Source organism: Rhagoletis pomonella, unplaced genomic scaffold, assembly GCF_013731165.1.
Source record: "Rhagoletis pomonella isolate Grant_MI unplaced genomic scaffold, Rhpom_1.0 Rhpom_scaffold_00018, whole genome shotgun sequence".
NCBI classification, from domain to species: domain Eukaryota; kingdom Metazoa; phylum Arthropoda; class Insecta; order Diptera; family Tephritidae; genus Rhagoletis; species Rhagoletis pomonella.
The window spans coordinates 549732-565818 of record NW_023458572.1 but is presented as its reverse complement, the minus strand read 5'-3'; the positions used below and the strand labels follow the sequence as shown (position 1 = coordinate 565818).

Genomic DNA, 16087 nt, shown 5'->3' with positions numbered 1-16087 from the left:
TGATAGAGTGCATGTAAATATCCTTTTGGCTCCATGAAGTGCTGTAAAAGGACACCAAGCCAGTCAGTGTGGAAGGCACTTTTGTAGTACACACATACGTAGAGTGAGCAAAAAAAAAAGAAAATGCAACTGTGTTTCAAAATTTTGACGTTCTCGCTTCATTTGCCACATTTGACTTTGATTTGTGTTTTGTTTGGATGTGGGCAGCGGTGGCAGATGATGAATGAATGCCTCGGTGGTGGTGATGTAAGTGTACGATAAGTTTGGCTTTTGCATTCATTGAAAATGCAAGACCTGTACTTATGTATGTGTGAAGTTGGCTGCTCGGGCGCAGCTGCAACGCGATTCATCAAATTACTACTTGCATAAAAAATGACCTTTCGGAGAAATAAAAAGAAGACCATGGATGTTGTGTTTGCGGTGAAGTGTTTGAGATAAAAAATAATCACATATGTGAGTTGACGAAACTTTTACTGTAAGTTCTATTCATTCAAATGACTTGCTAACTATGTACTTGTATACATATAGGGTGATCCAAAACACAGAAGAAAATCAATTTATAGAAAACTGGAAACAAGAAAACTCGTATTTTTTTATCTTGGAGGCTGTTGGGGCTTTGAAATTTTCTTATATATATATTTTTTATGAGAAAGTTAATTTTTTTTTTAGTACCTATTGTTTTTGATAGAGCAAAAATATTTTTCTTCAGAAATCTTCCAACAACAGAATTACTATGGATGCTTTCCATTTCAAGACAACCGGTCAGGTACTGGCATGATTATGAATTTCAATGAAACTGAAATATGTGGTTTGTTGGTCGAAATAATGAGACCCGTATTTTTTTTTGACTCGGAAAAATTTTTTGGGCCGACTTATATTATTATTTTATTTGAAAACAAAAAGTTTTAAATATGAAGTCCATAGTAATAGCACTAGTGTGTATTCGGCGAAAACTTGCGAACATAAGTCGAGGCTTGTGAAATAGGATTTAAGGATAAGTAATAACCGATTCTCTGTAAATTGTAACTTTAAGTTTTATAAAGCTTCTTTCATTTTAAATAAAATATTAGTAATAAATAATAACAAAAATGTATTTTTTATAAAAAAAAATCATATTTCCGAAAAAAAATTCAGCTCAATTGTAGTTCAAAGGTCCTATTTTCTTGTGAAAAGGTGTGAAAAAAATATAGTTTTTGCAAAATTTAATATCGAAAAAATTTTAATAAAAAATAATTTTACCATTTTGTCTGAAGAGACAACATATGAGTGAACAAATTGTTGAAATCCCAGATATAGTATATAGTTTGGTATATCTAAAAAACAAAATAGGTTGTATGTCGGCCAAAAAATTTTTTCGATAAAAAAAAAAAAAATATGGGTCTCATTATTTGGACCACGAAACCACATATTCCAGTTTGAACGAAATTATAAATCATGCACGTACTTCACCGGTTGTCTTGGAATAGAAAGCATCTATGCAAATATATGGCTAAAATTTTAGTAGATATTTTTTCCAAACGCGCACGTTTACAAACACACAAGATAATTAATTTTTTTTAATAAGATATGATATTATCGGGTATGAAAAAGTATCTAGTAAATATTAAGAAATATATTTCTAGTTTGAAAATGTTAACCTATTTCAAAATAAATAATACGGATGTTTTTATTTTTGATATTCTTGAGTTCTGGGGGTAGCTGAAAAAAGATTTTGTAACAGCCAAATATGTATGTGTATGAGCGAGGCAACCGAATCGGCAAAATTAGAAAACATTGCCTTTTTGGAGGCCTTACTTTGTGGCGATTTAACGGATAGGCCCCTCGGGCTTTACTTTGACCCCTTCAATTATGTTCATGAAATAGTAATATCACAGTTAGGATTTAACTTTGCACCAGGTTTGCACTAAACACAAGTGTTAAGATCTGTTTTACGCAAAGGTTTTGAAAAAAAAAACTGATCCGGTACGATGAAGTTAGATGCATTTTTTAATTGACCCTGACGTCCTAGACTTAGTTCAAATCTTATTTAAAAGTGGTAATATCTCATAAAAAATTAAATGATGCTTCAAAATTTAGTACAGGGCCAGTATTTAGTCATTATTTTATAATATTTTATTAATAAAAATCAAGTCCATCCACTTATCAGCCTCTTGTAACGCAATGTCATAGCTTTCTTTATATAACTGCAAATGCGTTTCTAGTTTGATGGAAAAACAAAAAAGTAAACCAAACAAAACCAATGCCAATCCGATGAAATGCAACAAAGAAGCAGACTTTACAAAACGAGTGATTTATGTGACGCATTTTTTTGTAACAATTCGCGAAATGTAGACTAATCCTCAAATCGAGAATCTTTTGGTAAATATTCATTTGTGCAAAAGCACTGATAAGCATACTCAGACCGGATTAAGAATGACTGACTGGCTGAAGAAATAATTTTCATATTGACTTTCCGCCAAAGTAGAACGGGATAAGCGGGAACTATACATATAAGAGCGAAAGAAAATGAATAAATATGAAAAATAAGTAGGACAAAAAAGTAATCTTGTCTAAGAGCTCACAAATACGTCACCAAAACGTCGGCCACGTGAAAGATGTAAGAAATGAAATATTAAATTTATATGTTGTAGGATAGGAAAAGGTTGAAAGTGAATGAACATTCACATGAATAACAGCCGGTTTTTATTTTCTGTCAATTTCCATATAAAATTAAAAAAAAAAACTAAAATCATTTTAACTCAAATTGATTTCGTGAAATTGGCTGTAAAAGTTGGGTGAGTTAAAATAATAAATTTATCTAAATCTGGGAAAGGTTTAAGTAAGTAGTTTGGTGGGATCCACTATTTTTGATTTCCCAAAAATTAGGCATACAATTTCTTCTTAATATTCTTCGTTATTAAAAAAAAATCGTCTAGCTCTGCCACATACTAAATACATAAGTCTCAACTGAATGCAATACGACTGTTAGCTGTTTACGCTGTGATTTTTAAATAAAATTCACCAATTTTAAATACCCCGACACATATCAGGCTTAGTGTTAAAGTCCAAAGTCATATCTATTTACCCATATATTTTTCTATAAATTACTTTGGTGTGAGTGGGTGACTTCATTTACTATAGAGATGCATTCATTTACCCACGCATAAGCTTAAATGAGTCCTTGATTCTTAGAGCTATATAAAAGTGCGATATTTTTTGCATTCAAAATGGCGTAAATGATGCGTTGAAAAGCTGCGAATCCATTGAAACAGCTGCAAATGAGCTCTTAATTGTTTGTGTAGGAAATTTGCGTGGGCAACCTTCATGCGTGTAAAGCAACTGCATCCGCGAAAGTTATAGTATATCGTTTCAAAGCAAGCGCATGTTTGCAGGCGTTTCCATTTCCACCTCCGCTTAAACGTTTATTGCAATTTTAATGGTGTGAAAATTGCGTATACGCCGTGGTTATACCAACAGAAGCGACTTGCCTGCGGTTGCAATTGAAATATTTATTTATTCGTGGAAGAGTTTATTTAAATGCGGGTTTTAAAATGGGCTGGCGTGCAGATTTTTTTTTTCAAATTTTAAATGACAATTTTAATTATCGTGGAGTGCTACATAAAAGCGCAGATTATATTTCTGGCGTGGAGGTTGTGTGCAAAAAATTTATTATAGACAGCATAAAGTTTCTATTTCTGACTTCACGCGTCAACAGAAATGATTTAGGTACATAAATATCAGTACAATGTATGCATTTAATATCTTAATATCCATTTCTAGTAAAAGTCGTTATTCGATTAGTTGCAAAAATGTGTTAACTAGCTTAACTTTATCGAGAAAAACTCCAATTAGCAAATATGATAAGCATCACATAAGTAAACTCAATTTCTTATATACTTAGTTGTTAATAAAATACATTAAAACAGTTCGATGGTGGTAAGGTTCTCAGTTTTACGCTGCCTATGCACGCCAAATGGTTTTCTCTAAGAAACTTATTTTTTGCGCTAGTATAATTGTACGCTTGCTGTTGTTTATCGATTGCGACGGCAGTTCGATAATTGCATAAAAGGTGACACATCTCTTTTGACTAGATGACAATAGGCAAGCTGGACGTATTAAAATTTAGCTAACTACGCGAGTGCTACACTAAGGTTTGGCTCGTAGTAGTTAGAGGCGTCAGAGATTTTTAAGGATCTAATCGTCGACTCATTTTGTCCAGATACTCTTACACAAAAGTACAAATTTGGTTTATTTGATGATCAAGTTTACGGTTTTTTAAGCTCACTCCATTCGTGAATTCCAGTTTCGATAACTTTTTAAGCTGCGGTGGCCGTATCTCAGCATAGATTTGCACAGTGTTGTATTCCAAGGTGTACAAAGGTAATGATTTGTTCTCAGAATCCCCATAACCCCAGATAAAATTATCTAGACGCGTATATTTGCACGAACTCTTTGTCCACCAGGTTATTCCAAGAAATTACAAGCTAAATAATTTTTTTTGTCTGTGAGAGTGTTTTAGAGGAAGTGTCGGAGGAAATACAGGGCATGATGCCGCACTGATCACTACATATGTAGAGGTAGACCTCCTATGGTTTAGAAAATCCATTTATTCTATTAAAAGATAGAAAAGTGGAATATTTAAAGAAGTAGGACTAAAAATTAATTTCTGGCCTTCTGTAGACAGATCTATGTTAGTTATGAGCTCTGAATGGTTGAAAATACAAAAATGTAAGGAGTTGCCACCAACTTAAAACAATTTTGATTAATTAAAATTAATTAAAGAGAATTGATAAGATAATTAATAAGATAAATTATATATTACAATTTCGATATGAAACGAAAGGTTTTTAAGAAATATTTGATTTAGAAACATTTATCAAATGCATTAAATATATTTATTTCATACCTAACCTTACACCTAATCGCATAAATGATTTTCATATTTCCATTTTATTAGACGAACCCACAGTAAGGCGTGGCAGAATAAATTTGTTATAAAACATATTTTAGAAATTTTGTGAACTATAACATATGTAAATACTAAAACTATAAAGAATTCATTTCGACAAAAAAAACATTAGGAATCTATCGTTTTTTTGCAATAACATACACTCATATGGATATGTAAAAACTGGAAATGAAACAAATTAAAAATCTAAGGCCATTTCATAAGCTTCGCATGTCTGCACCGGAGTTGAAACAATACAAAAAATAACTAAAATGAAACTGAGAGGGACAGCTAAAGCAAAAGTACAAAGCTAAGGCCATGAATGCTTCTGCAGAATCCGAGTAATGCTAGTAGCAAAAGCATTGTGGCTTCCTCAGCCGAGCATGGCCCACAGCTACACAACTAACTACATAAATACGACCGACACGTTGGGCAATGACTGTCGTCCATTTCGTCTCTAAATGGCAAATCCAGCAGATAATATGTGCCAGTGGGTGCATTTATGTATTTTCATTTATAATTTCAAGTATTTGTCATTTTGTGATCTTCAAATGTGCATTCACTCGTAATAAAACTCGCCAACAGAGGAATACCTAAATATTTGTAGCATAAAATGCAGCAAATGAAATGTGCGGTGGGCCATGTAAAACACAAAAATTGTATTTGCATTTTGTTAGTACTCGTAGTAGCGGCTAAAAAATGATCGGTTGGGAAGGGAAAGTGAAAAATCTTGCCGCAACACTACTGGAAATGATGTGTGACATTGCGGAGGAATGACGGCAGCGATATGCAAGCGGAATATGATTTGCGGTGATTTATGCTGACTCAGGTGCTTAGCGCACCCCTCGCTCGCTTCTATGGCGCTTCGTCGTATGTGTGTGCATTTGCAGCAACGGGCCAACCCATCGATGCTGGTTCGCGTTTTGGTGACATTTATCAAATCCTCTGTGGCCAAAGTATAATCACGGCTGAATTGTGAAATACAGGCGAAAAAAATTGAAAAATAATAGCATTATGCGAGATTAATACTGGCATTTGTGGCCGTTATGATGGATTTTAGTTGTAATGTTGTGGCATTTGTTGTTGTAATCAATGTGAGTGATCAGCGTTGCGGGAAAAGCTCCGTTGATAGGCAGCTGCTATTGCTTTTTTACTCGTACTATACGGATGTTTATGTTGGAAATATGATTATTGCTGGTTGTAGTCATGAATATTAAAAACAGCACACATATATAAATATGTAGATGTGCAAAAATGCCATTGTAAATTTGTATGCTTTCGGAAATGCGCAATTTTTATGCAGAGGCCAAATTGAAATACATATATATGCAACCCGAAATATTAGCTTATATTTTTAATACTTTCCAGTTATATTCCTTTCTCTTACCTCAGACGAGTATGCACTCTCCCATGGCTTTTGCTATTTTGAAACTTACATACACGGACAAATGCATTTAATCGAATTTGTGCAATTCTTTATGATATTGCTGACCTGCGCGCATCTGCAGGTATTGTACATACGTTTCTGTGTATGCGTGTGTGCATATCAGCACCCTGTGAGGGAATGCACTACTGCCGAACTGGTTCCGTACTAAAGAATTTAGACCCACGACTAGTGCGCATTATTACTCTTTTGTATGTCGGCAACAGGCGATTTTGACATTACGATGTCCTACGAAGTGTCAACTGCTCCCCGATGCATCCCTTTTCTGATAGTTTCAAAGCAGTTCTAAAATTGACAAGCGAAAAAATAGCATGATTTTTTTCAAACCGAGTCTTTTCGTTTAAATTATTGTAAAAGAAATGTGTTTTCAATTTGAATAAATGTAATTCAAACTGAGCATTTGAAAATACGTACGTTTACATAATATGTTCCTACATATTACATATTATGTTCCTTTGACTGTGGTTGGGTGTGCAGAGGTGCTTGCTGTTGTTTCAAATTGCGAAGTTCTCAAGTGACAGCTGATTTTAAGGAAAAGTTGCAATACCACAGCAAAAGACTATTTGCAATAAATGTATACCTTATAATACGTGTTCAAAAAATCTAGATAACCAAAAAGGTCCGTCTTCGGCAAAAGCTTCCGTAGTTTTTTGCCGAAGGCGAGCATTCAGCCGAACATTAAAATATTGCCGGATAATCGTCAAACCGAAGCCGAAGCCGAACAATCGATAGGACTCTAATATGTACATACATGCATACATAGTATACACCATAATGCTTTAAAAACAATCAACAAAATGCAGGCTCAACATTTGCAATGTTGTTTCTTCCATTTCATTTCATCTGCTGAGGCATGTAAAATGCCAAGGGGAAAAAGTCAGTTGTAGCAATTGCTATAAACAGTTTTAATAATTTGCTGCAATCGTCGACTAAATAAATGTGCATTTTTATTGCTCTAAATATTTTTCAGTGTTGGGTTTGACCCATGGGTGAGCAGCTTTAAAATTTGCCAGGAAAATCATATATAAATAATGGTGATTTCGTTTCTTCTTCAAAAAAGTGTTGCCCTTGCGCGGTGCAAAATGTGTTTGATGTCACACTTAACCCTGTAAAAGGCCATCCTTTTGCCCTCTTGTTCTTGTCAAGTTCAGGCATTTCATAATATTGTCATTTTAAGCAACCATTTGATTTTCAGGGCAACCATCTTCTGACTTTCCTCACTTTGAAATGAGCGAAAAAATCATTTATATTTATTATTAAAGGCACATGAGAAAATGTATTAAAACTCATGTCATAATGTCTGTTCTTTGATGCTTTTAATACATAGACCTAACCATGGGTATGGGTGTAGTTCACTTCGGATGTATGGCTCTCAAAGTAAAAAATCGGGCTACATAAATACTAAAAAAATAAAAAATTTGTATGAAACTTTCTTAAATATATACCGTATAAGAGTTTGTCGTTAGCACCATTTTGATGTTTTTAGTTATTGATTACTATGGGTTTATATAGGACTACAATTGAGTCCATTTTTGGGCATCTCTTTTATTTTCGGAGATATTTAGTAAAAAGTATCATTAATTTAGTACAAATTTTCATTACATTTTGTCTTATAACATACCAAGTGGCAGCAAAATTGTTGACAAATGTAGCATACAACAAAATTTTGCTTAAGAAAATCCTGCATAAAGTCAATAGTAATAACAATAAACAATAAAAATCAAATGGTTTAAAAATTTCTTGATCTAGTAATTTCTCCGTGACTTTGAAGATGATCTATCATCGTTGAGGTATTGAATTCTAAATTTTAATTGCGATTTCCGAAAACGTGCCGCAAGTAATAAATACACGACAATATTTTATACAGGCGATGGTATGTGTGTATTTGCATTGATATAACATAGTCACAAACCAACACTGCCACTACGAAAATAACCCACACTTCGTCTACTACTTCCTGTTTCACATTTCTCCTAATTTTTTCTGCTTTTCTATTAAATTGTCTGATCTTTCTAACTAACACCGTCATTCTCGTTATTATGTACTTATTTCATTCTTGCATTATAGTAATTTATTATTGATTTTGCTTTACGTCTAGTAGTTTGCTAACCCATTTTCGTTAACACAGTTTTAAGCATGGTACTCCTGAATCAATTAATAAAGACAGCTTCGAGAGGAAAGGACTTGTTTATACAGTATTGGCCAATACAATAGCACCCCCATTTCAAAGTGATATTGTTTGCCACTCATGTTTATTTATTTATTTTAAAGAATTTTCAATTAAAATACAGTTCATTCTCTCACAAAACTCACATAAACTCAAGTTTAAAACTTTTTAAAAGACCGCAAAAAAGTGCAACAAATTTTCACCCAAATTTCAAACATTTTTCTCAGAATCGGTAGAATTTTTTTGAATACACAGTTTTATAGCCCATTCAATTTTAGTCTAATAATGTGCAAGTTTTAAGTGTCTAAAAATTACCGTTGATTTTTTAGAATTTTTTTCGCCGAGAATGTTGCGGGTTTCTGCCATATAAAAATAAATTGTGTTTAGTCGTTAACGGTAATCTTTAGCGACTTGAAACTTCCACATTATTTGACTAGAATTGAATGCGCTATAAAATTGTGTACTCAAAAAAATTCTAGAGGTTCTGAGAAAAAAGTTTGAAATTTAAGGGAAGTTTGTTGCACTTTTTTGCGGTCTTTTACAAAATTTAAAACATTGGTTTATATGGGTTTTGTTGAACTGTATTTTAATTGAAAATTCTTAAAAACAAATAATTAAACATAAGTGGCAAACAATATCGCTTTGAAATGGGGGTGCTATAGATATGTCCAATACTGTATATATTAATTTACTTACCATAATACATAGTTTATTAAATTAGGGATTTTAATTAGTTATATTTTTCTGTTTCGGTGTTTCGCTTTATTTCTTTCTATAATCCAATCAGTCAATCAATATTCATTATATATATAGTATGTATATTTAAATTTTTTCTTGGCATTTTATTTTTATTTGTTTCTGTGCCCACACTCACGCAGTGTTGCACCAATGTTTTAGCTTCTTTGAACTATGTCTATAGAGGTGTCTGTATATAACTACACGCACAATGTGGCAGGCTTCAGGAACCCCCTGCGAAAGAGATAATAGAAATTTTAAATTACCAAAATGCACAGAAAGACTTTTGGTACCTCACTGAAGCTTACTCGTAAAATTCGTTGCGATAAACCTGCAAGTGCGCTGAATGCTGCAACCGCTTGAGTGCTGTCCAGAAACATACATTTTCGTTGAAATATAAACGTCCTGATATATACGTTTCTCCTTGGATGAAGCGGCGAAGCTGTTATTAAGCTTTCAAAAAGTGGTGTCTTCCTTGACCTATGCTTTCGAGGGTAATACCGTTGGAGAGTTGGAAAAAGGGGTCATACTCAGAAAATGCCTTGTAAATACGTGTTTTGAAAGAAACACACGGTGTTTGAAGAAGACACAGTGAACAGCCATTATTGACTTCGAGTGATATATTATCATGATCGGATAAGAAGCTGCTTCGCTATGTTTTCTGTGATGCCTCACATAGCAGACGATATGTGAGCTACTCGACAAGATCAAAGCCTGAAAAAAGAAAAGTTAATCAAAATATTACATGTGAGTGGTGGTGTGAGCAACAAAAGCCTACCCATAAATGTAGGTGAATGCGGACCGTCTCGGCCTTTTTATTCTTCCCACAGTCCATCTGTATGGCGCGTACTATCGCTTCCATCTGCAAAGAAAACAAAATTATGACATTAATAGAAACCGAAAAGTTTCTTCTGGCTGAGAGTCGATTTTTAAGTAGACATGATAATTAAGTAAAAATATGAATTCAATTGCCTGATTTGGCTGGACAAACGAAAGCAAGAGCGCTACTGAACTCTCTCTGAATATCTCTCTGCACCAGGTATGAATATTTAGCGAAACTTTATAAACTGAAAATGCACAAACTGAAGCCGTAGCTGTAGCACCAAATGACAAGAATACTTGAAAGTTTTTAAATTATTCGGTATAACTGTTTCTCCTGTTATGATTTGTTAAGGTAGGTAGGAAGGTACGAGGACTCTGTGACTGAGTGAAATACCTTACCATTATACTCGGCTAGCGACTTAACTAAAACGCTCATCTCCCTAAAACTCTGGATACATCCACTAGGCCTCGAAGGCCTGAGATCAGTTTGTAGTTTCAAAGTTTGGTAACAATTGATGGATCTTTTTCAATAGCCTTTCTAGACCAGGTATCCAGTGGAGGAAGCCTGAATGGAGAAAATCAGATCTTCGAAAATATTTACTAGTTAAATTATCTCCGGTAGTTTTTACTTCACTTTTAACCCTTGTGTTGCTGTGCAGACCAACAATAACATTTTGTCTTTCACACTATGTGGTGCTTAGCTCGACAAACAAAAGTGGCAAGTCGCCCCTGTTCGGGTGGCCGAGAGGTAGACAGCAACATTTTAGACAATACTTGGTTGGCCTGTTGCCTGTTGTGATGTGGAACTGTTAAATTACCAAATGGCATGCGGAAAGTGGGGCTTTGCACCCAGTAAAATAAATATTTTCGTTTCTGGCAGCACATACATTTTGAGTACATATTTATTGTTCCTTGTTATATTATTATTGCTTAGCATATTTTCCTTTTAAATGTGGTTTACTCACTTTGTTTTGGCTTTTTGTGTGCTTTGTTTGTATTTGTTTTAAGGATTTAAGTACATAAGTAGATTTTTTGTTTTTTGTTTTACTTTGTTTGCATAAAGTCCTCTTTTGTTTTAGATATTTTATTTCAGTTGTTGCAATTTTCGGGCTCGGTGTATTGCATTTATATCATTGTTGTTATTGTTGTTGTTTAGGTGTTGCTGTTTAGAGTTGTTTATAGCATTCTATAAATATAACTAAGTAGTTTTTGATGTTGGCGTATCGGTGCTGAGGAGGCGTATGAGCATATTTGCATGGGCTATATATCGCACACGTGCTTCAAAAGGGCAATACAAAGCAATTATATGTATTTTCAGTTCAGATTTTTGAGCTGTGCCCCTTTTGAAGGTGGTGTGCGATATGTACATATAGTGACCATATTTTAGAAATAAAATTAGAGTACAAGTTTTCATTATGTATATTCTCGCCACCGCAGTAACAACTGCTAAATCCACTTTTCAGCCAAAATAACCTTTTTGATACTGACGAAGAGGTGAAAAAATCTCTGTATGCTGGTGAAGGCAAACATTTTTTAGTAGTTAAACGCGCTAGAAATATTTAACAGTAAATTATTTCAATGAAAACTTTCATCTGATAAAGTTGCATAACATATTATTTGAGGTGGCAAGCTGCGAAAAATATTTTTTAAATTACTCTCGAATAATTCGAGAAAAAGTACATCAGTTTCGGCTGCTTCAAAATATTATTGTAAAACCTTTTCTTTTTCATTTATGCACGAAATTTGACATTCACCAAGCTGGCTGACCGAAGTTGCGGTAGGTCATACAATTTTGTTCGCAGCGTTGCCATTTCGTCAAAAGTGCTACTTTGCGACCAATATGTTTAGAGCAGCCCTGGGCGGCGCCTGCCCGGCGGGCATATTCGCATATATATACACGTTCTGCTTTAGAAGGCAGCGAAAGCTTCATTCACATTATAAAAATTCTCTGTCGAAGCTGCCCACCTCTGGTTTAGAGCGTGTGTATGAATTTTCGTGTTTGAAAGCTCTTTTCCCGGGTGCTTTTGTTAGTTCATTTTACGTGCTGTTGGGATGTACGTTTTATTAGCTGTTATTATGTTGTACTACTGTTTTATTGTGCCACACACTTTCTCGTCAGTGTTGGATAAACACAATTCTCTGCGCTGAACCTTAATGCACTCCGTCAAACCGGCAGCGTGTCATAGGATCACTGTCATCATCCGCCATCAGCAGTCAGGCTACGGCGTCATGCGTATGTGGTATGCACACTTACTATGTTCATGCGTACCTACTAAATATGTATGTATGTATACAAAAATATTTTCTATAGTTATTATATTGTTTTTTTGTTTGCTGCTATGTTTATATTGGCATTTGATCCCACAAATATATCAATCATAATTTGAGAAATTTGTTGGTTGTGCGGAACCTATTTTTAGTACTTTCAGCAGTGTTCGCAAATTTTATGCGTCGATTAGATTGGAAGCAGGTGGGCGGACTAGAAAAGGGTTTATGATTAATGTGAAAAAGACTAGGCGAATTGCAAGGAAAATTGCGGCAGGTTTTCAGCTATTTTCTTTTAGAGAAGAAAAATTTGCTTAATTTTTTTTTCATTTATAGGACTTTTTGGGATATTTTTGCTTTTTTATGAAGATTGTAAAGTGCGAAGTGCGATTTGCAAAGTGCGGAGCGTATCAGCAAATTCACACCCTCCCGCGCGCAAGCTATTGCCAAAGGTACACGACAATGTCATTCGCTGTTGCGTGTGTGCACCTGCTGTTGCTTCACTTTTCACTTAGCCTCGTTTGCGCGTTGGTGTGTACGTGTGGCGGATTCGCACCCCATTGCATTTGCTATGTAAATTTTTTATGTCGCCTAAGATGTACTTTGAACTTAGAAAGAAAACAAAATACTTTGTAGACAGTTATTTTGCGTTCAGCTTTTATGTTTTCTCGCTTTTGTTATTTTTTCATGCATTAGTGTGAAAGGTATTCGTGCGCTCTTGACGGCGTCACGAGTTTCTGAGAGCAAAAATATGTGCATCTACCCATAAATAAAGCAGAAGTCTATTGTTGAGGAGAAGTTTCGCTTGCTCGTATTTTATAAGTTTTAAAATTTGCTTTTTCTGCTTGTTTGTAATATTTTTACAAGATGCATTGGCAATGCGATTTTGATGCTACAACATAATTCTTTTTGTTTGTATTTAAATGGTAGAAAAATTTCTTAAAATAAGGAGATCTTAACGATTGTAAAGATTGTAGAACTTTTTGTGTGACATAGATGTTGTAAAACGCACGCAATGATTGCGTTGGCTGAATTTGCCGGACGTTTGGATAAAGATTATCAGGTGAAAATCCTTCTAGCCAAAATTGATAGTATTTATTATCCAAGGCTCTTCTGTTATACTCGCTGTACAGTGTCTTAAGAAGACGGTTCCCAAGTACAGGTCTCAATACATTGCTGGGAGATGAACCAAAATTACTCTACACAAATCGTTCATTATGCATGTTTTTCATATGGCGCGGAGACGTCAACGATATTGAAAAAATATGATCTACAATTCTGCGTAAGTTAAGTGCCATTGATCGTGTGCATAACGCCGTTATAGAGGAGCATAATTTACTTCAAAAAGTAAAGTGTACTTTCTTATTCTCAAAATCTATACCGGCGGCTTCATCTTCATATACAGGGTGTCCCAGAAGTAACGTGCCAAACTTTAGGGCAAGGTAGGTGGGGGGGTGAGCTCACTGATAAACAAAAAATTTTCAGGTAAAAGTGTCACCGTTTTTGAAATATTTACATTTTTTCGAATTTAAAAAAAATCGTGCCTTTTCATGTGTTTTCTTTAACTGCAACTACAAACCAGGCAATACTTAGTAAATTTTTTATCTAAAATACTTCCAGATAGTTGCCTTTCCATACTCAAATGCAATGTAGTTAAAATATATTAAGGAACCATCATAAAATTAGGACTATTTCTGGATTTTTAACTTTTTGATATTTTCTTCCCCAACTTTGACTATCTCGGGTGAAAAAAATGTACTGAGCTATAACTTTACATTACACAAAAAAATTGCTCATTTAATAAAGATTTCAGAAAGGTGCAACACTTACTGTTTTGAACAGAAAAAAAAAGTTATAGCCGCTTTTGTGGGTAAAGGACTGAGACACGCTAGAATGTATTTAATAGATTTAAATTGAATTTGCTCTTGTTACCGTCAAATGACATGCTAAATAACTAGTACAAAGGTACATAATTACTTGCTTCTGACATTATTTTATGTTACTTACCGGAATTCGGAGTAGAGTCTATAACAAGGGCTATATCTATCAATATTTTGTGCGAAGGATGGGTTCACGTGAAATAAGATATACATGAGTTGTTTGAAGAAAAATTTATTCATTTATTGATAAAATATGCTCAAATTGGCGGCCTTCTACTCTAATACAAGCTCGGCACCATTTAAGAAAAGACGCTTTTAGAGATCTTAAACCCAATTGGGCTATCTCAGCAGCAGCTCCATTTATTTGTTCCCGCAAATGCTCTTCGTTTTGAATTGTTTTTGAATAAATTTTGTCCTTAAGACAGCCCCAGTAGAAAAAATCTAATGGATTCAGGTCTGGCGATCTAGCGGGCCACGTGATTGGCCCGTATCGTCCAATCCATCGGCGAGGATAAGTTTCGTCTAGATGAGCTCTTACTTCACGCCCGTAGTGAGCAGGGCAACCGTTATTTTGCAGCCATAGTCGTCGCCGCAGGTTTAAGGGTACATCTTCTAAAAGAGTTGGAAGCCGTTCCTGAAGGAACTCTGAGTAACTGGGAAAGTTGGGCGTTGGCGGCAGTTCCACAAGTCCCAATATCTGACAGTTAAAAATACCGCACCATAAATTTATTTTGTACCGGTACTGCGAACGATATTCTTCGTGAGGATTGTCTATCTGCCAACTGTGAAGGTTATGTAAATTAATCTAACCATCACCATCATGATGAATCATCGCTCCAAATTATTTTATTAAACAAGTTGGGGTCTGATTCATGCATTCGCAACATTTCACGGCAAAATCTAACCCTCGCCAGGTAATCTCTTTCTCGTAGAGCCTGAACACGTTGAATGTGGTAGGGATGAAATCGATGGTCTTTTAAAGCTTTGTGAACTGTAGTTTTTTGTATTCCCGTCCGTCCCGTCCCGTGCATCTACCGTTGCAGGACGTCCTGTTTCGCCGCCACGCCTTCCAGGTATGCGACCTTAAAAAGTGAAAAATGATAGTTAACAAGAAAGCAAACAAGAAAGGTGTAAAAGTCTTACCTTCATATATTTCTCTATGAGTAAGGGCGAATACTTCACGACCCGGATGCCGACGATTTGGGTATGGCTCTGCATCTGCTGGCATTACAGCAAGCTTCACCGTAAATTAGGTGAATATCCGCATATTCATGCGAGGTATACTGCGTGTTCTCTGTCATAGTATTAATAACACAATGTTCGAAGGGTCCAATTTCACAAAATCCACTTTCACTAATTCCGGTAAGTAACACAAAATAATGTCAGGAGCAGGTAATAATGTACCTTTGGACTATTTAGCATGTCATTTGACGGTAACAAGAGCAAATTCAATTTAAATCTATTAAATACATTCTAGCGTGTCTCAGTCCTTTACCCACAAAAGCGGCTATAACTTTTTTTTTTTCTATTCAAAACAGTAAGTGTTGCACCTTTCTGAAATCTTTATTAAATGAGCAATTTTTTTATGTAATGTAAAGTTATAGCTCAGTACATTTTTTTTCACCCGAGATAGTCAAAGTTGGGGAAGAAAATATCAAAAAGTTAAAAATCCAGAAATAGTCCTAATTTTATGATGGTTCCTTAATATATTTTAACTACATTGCATTTGAGTATGGAGAGGCAACTATCTGGAAGTATTTTACATAAAAAATTTACTAAGTATTGCCCGGTTTGTAGTTGCAGTTAAAGAAAACACATGAAAAGGCACGATTTTTTTTTAATTCGAA

General features: G+C 34.8%; 1 long non-coding RNA gene across 2 annotated transcripts in view; it reads right to left on the bottom strand.

The window, feature by feature from the left end:
- The window catches only part of LOC118749534, a 130505-nt gene that overhangs the window by 3939 nt on the left and 110479 nt on the right, over positions 1 to 16087 (bottom strand). The window contains exons 4-6 of one of the 2 annotated variants that reach the window (XR_004994239.1): positions 10052 to 10135; positions 9582 to 9987; positions 9369 to 9507 (exon numbers count right to left, since the gene is read on the bottom strand). The exons of the other annotated variant lie outside the window; for it this stretch is intronic. This is a non-coding gene — a long non-coding RNA (uncharacterized LOC118749534). Of the gene's footprint in view, positions 1 to 9368; positions 9508 to 9581; positions 9988 to 10051; positions 10136 to 16087 lie in introns of those variants that run through there. 2 annotated transcript variants of the gene reach the window in all.